Here is a 4,264-nt window from a genome sequence, read left to right on the forward strand (position 1 = left end):
AACCTGGTGAGTTTTGCCATAGTGCTCTGCAGTTTTTAAGAGAAAGTATAAGCAGAATGAGCGTCCCTCTCCTTAAAACTGCCTGCTCCGGGCCTGGAGAGATAGCACAGCAGCGTTTGCCTTGCAAGCAGCCGATCCAGGACCAAAGGTGGTTGGTTCGAATCCCGGTGTCCCATATGGTCCCCCGTGCCTGCCAGGAGCTATTTCTGAGCAGACAGCCAGGAGTAACCCCTGAGCACCGCCGGGTGTGGCCCAAACAAACAAGAAACAAAAAAAACAAAAACTGCCTGCTCCAATTCCCATATTCCTTCCACAATGCTTCCACACATGTAGGTACAGCTCTATGTGCTCCAAGAATCCAGGACACACATTTATAATGACAATGACACTTGTCATTGTCTAGGAGCCCTGGGGCTTGTGGGGTGTAGGGGATGTGCAAAGAGGATCCTTCACTCCTCTCCAAAATTACCCCTGAATTTAGATTATTTTAGTAAAAGCTACTATTAGGAGCAACTGGGAAAATTCAGCCCTGTTCCTAGAGGAACCTGCTTCCTTTATGAAACATGTCCCTTTTGATTATGCTGTGTGTCACATAACTAAGTAGGTGCAGACCCAGAATCCGGGGCATTCCAAACCCTAACAAATTCCAAAACAAATATGTGTGCCTCACTACTTTGTTCTGCTGGAAGGTCAGGACTGCCAGCAAGCCTATCCCCTTGGCATATTCCTGCACTGTGCTTAAGTGCTGCGTAGTTGCATCTAAAGACTTTCTCAAGGGCCGAAGAAGCAATAGCACAGCGGTAGGGCATTTGCCTTGCATGCGGCCAACCCCAGACAGACTCCAGTTCGATTTCCAGCATCCCATATGGTCCCCCTAGCCTGCCAGGGTAACCTCTGAGCACAGCAGGGTGAGATCCAAAAACCAAAAAATAAATAGCCCCAACACCATTTCTGTCTCCCCATAGAAAAAAATGGGCAGTGGCCAAAGGGATGAGGTTTAATGCCTGATGCTATCTCCCTGCATTTATGGAACTGGTCTTCTCCAGGCTACCTGGAATCTCCTCATCCCCTCCAGAACTCACTGCTATCTGACTGATCAGGCCAGCAGTGAGAACTCAAGTGTAAACACAAAAGGGAATGCTCAGGAAGTCTTGAAACTTCTCTTCACAGCCTTTTTGCACAAGACCCACAGACTGAAACCTGGGTTCCAGGAATATCAATGGGGTATGTGTGCCATTTACTCGGCTTCAAATGTGCCCTTTTAGAAACTGGAGCAATAGTGCAGTAATACTGTACATCTGTACATGTAGCTGACCTGAGTTAGATCCCAGGCATCGCATAAACTCCTTCAAGCACCACCAGAAATAATTTGAGCACAGAGCCAATAGTAACGTCTGAACATTAACAAGTGTGGGGGTGGGTTTTCTCACACTGGTGTATGCACACGAACACACCCCGTGCACATGCTCAGAGACACATGCACGCATATTCAGAAAGAAGGACTTTCCTTCCCGCCTGTTCTGGGCAGCAAGCAGCCAAGACACTGAAGGAAGCAGTGTGTCTATAAATGTGTGTCAGCATATCTACCTCGAACTAAGACACAGCTGAGTCTAAGGAGTCAAACAATTAAGTCTTCAGCTGCAGAGAAGCTTCCACAGAACCTGACACAGTGTCTCCAATATCATCCTCTCTTCCTCCACAGCACACTGAATTCTCAGGCAGATTCATAAAACTGGCCTCAGAAGAGCAATCTAATTTGTTTCCAGCATATCATTTACCTAAAGGCAAATATAACATGTGGTGGGCCCAGAGAAGTACTGCAGGGCTTAGAAATACCTGCCTTGTTAGCATATAATTACAAGCACAAGTCCCTAGTACCCTATATAAATTAAGTGCAATCTGAACTCCCTGGTGTTAGAAGCTTTTCCTACTGCACTGCAGCTGGCTGTGTATGAGAACCGCAAAAGACAGACACTGGGGGCTGGAGTGAGAGCATAGTGAGTAGGGCATTTGCCTTGGAAGCAGCCAACCTAGGTTCAATCCCCAGCATCCCATATGGTCCCCAGAACCCACCAGGAGTAAATTCTGAGTGCAGAGCCATGAAGAACCCCTGAGGATTGATAGGTGTGCCCCCCCCCAAATAAGACAGACTCTGAACTAAAGTGAGAGTAAGGGGATAAAGTGCTTGTCTTATATACTACTGACCCAGATTCAATCCCTGGCCCCAAATGGTTCCCTGAGCCCCACCAGGAGTGACCCTTAAGCACAGAACCAGAAATAAGCCCTAAACACCACAAAGAGTTGCCCTATATTTAAAAAAAAAAAAGAGGAGTCACCCCTGGTGAGCACAGCAACTAGAAAGATCTGCAAGCTCCACAGACAGGAAGGAAGGCATGGCAGGCATGTATATGTGTGAACAGCCTTGCTGAGCTCCACAACCGAAACTTGTGCGCCTCAGCTACGAATGCTCACTGCAGTGAGCTCATGTGCAAGCACCTTTTCTAACGAGCAAATTTCAGAGAACGTTGTAGCCAAATACGTGAGCACCACAACCACATGTGTATGTGTGCCATCCACCTCCCCTACCATCAGCCAGTAATCACAATAACACCAAAGGATGTTGGGTTCTTAGAGGACGGAGTTGGGTAGACTGGTGGTGCAATTCTGTGCAGGAGACACACTGAAGTTAAGGCAGAAGAGAGGAACACAAATAAAGGCTAAAAAAGAAAAAAATTAGGGGCTGGAGCTATAGCACAGCAGTAAGGTGATTGCCTGGCATGAGGCTGACCCAGGACGGACCTGGGTTCAATCCCTGGTGTCCCATATTGATCTCCCAAAGCCAGGAGCAATTTCTGAGTATCACTGGGTGTGGTCCTAAAAAAAGAAAAAAGAAAAAATTACACAATAGAGGTACACAGAGGTACTCAGAGGCAGGGAAGAATGGATCTGTAGAGATTTGGAATAAAGGGCAGGGTTATGTAAGTGATCCAGGATTTATGTGCTAATAATCTTTTGTCATTCTGATAAAACTGCAATAGCAGACAATACTGGGGAAGAAGTGGGTGAGATGACTGAGTGGAAAACTTGCAAGCCAGGTTTTGATACGCACTGTTTATTAGAACTAGGAGGACAATAGCACAAAGATAGGGCATTTGCCTTGCATGTGGTCAATCTCTGATGGACTCCCCTTCGATGCCTGGCATCCCATATGGTTCCCTGAGCATGCCAGGAGTGACTTCTGAGCGCAGAGCCAGGAGTAACCCCTGATCACTGCCAAGTGTGACCCAAAAACAAAAAACAAAAAAAAACAAAAAACAAAAAATGAACTGGAGGGACAAGGAGGGAATGTTCTCAACAAGAGTTTTAACCCTCCCAGGCAGAAGCAGACAATAAAAAAAAAATAAGTCAGGAGGTTGGGGAGGAGACTCAAAGGGTTGGAGTGCAAGAGGCCAGAGTTTGAAAATAATCCCACACTGCTGGCTATGCCCCTAGAACCCACAAACAGATAACCATATACACACACCTAAACCACATATAGACACACCTAAACCACACATAGACAGACATTCCCACAGACACACCCAAAAGAATAAACTTTTTTTTTTATTTTGGTTTTGGGGCTGCACCAGCAGTGCTGGGGTGATGATTACTCCCACTTTGTTGCTTGCGAGCTGCTCAAGGGACTACATGGTGCTGAAGATCAAATCTGGGCCTCCCACATGCAAACCAAAGGGCTCACCCTATTGAGCTCTCTAGCCCCCAAGGGGTAAAGTCTAGAGGCCAGAGCTATAGTACAATGAGTAGGGCACTTGTCTTGCATGCAGCCAACCCAAGTTTGATCCCCCAGCACTACCAGAAATTATTCCTGAGCACAGAGCCACAAGTAAGCCCTGAGCAAAGATGGGTGTGGTCCATAAACAAAGAACAATTCCATCTCAATGCAGCTATTCTATATAATATATATTAAATATAACATAACATAATATATAGGCCTGAGTGATAGTACAGTAGAGTGTTTGTTTTGAATGTGACCAGCCTGGGTTTAGTCCCTGCCACTGCATATGAACCCCCAAACCTGCCAGGAGTAATTTCTAAGTGCAGAGAGCCAGGAGTACCCCCTCAGCACTGCTATGTATGGCCCCCAAAACAAAAACAACAAAAAGTATATATAACAACACCTCATAGAATTAGTATACAATCTATTTCTACTACTTAAGTACACAGTAATCCTTTAAACTTAATACAGTGAATTTTAGGGCACTGC

Source organism: Suncus etruscus, chromosome 11 (assembly GCF_024139225.1).
Source record: "Suncus etruscus isolate mSunEtr1 chromosome 11, mSunEtr1.pri.cur, whole genome shotgun sequence".
Classification (NCBI taxonomy): Eukaryota; Metazoa; Chordata; class Mammalia; order Eulipotyphla; family Soricidae; genus Suncus; species Suncus etruscus.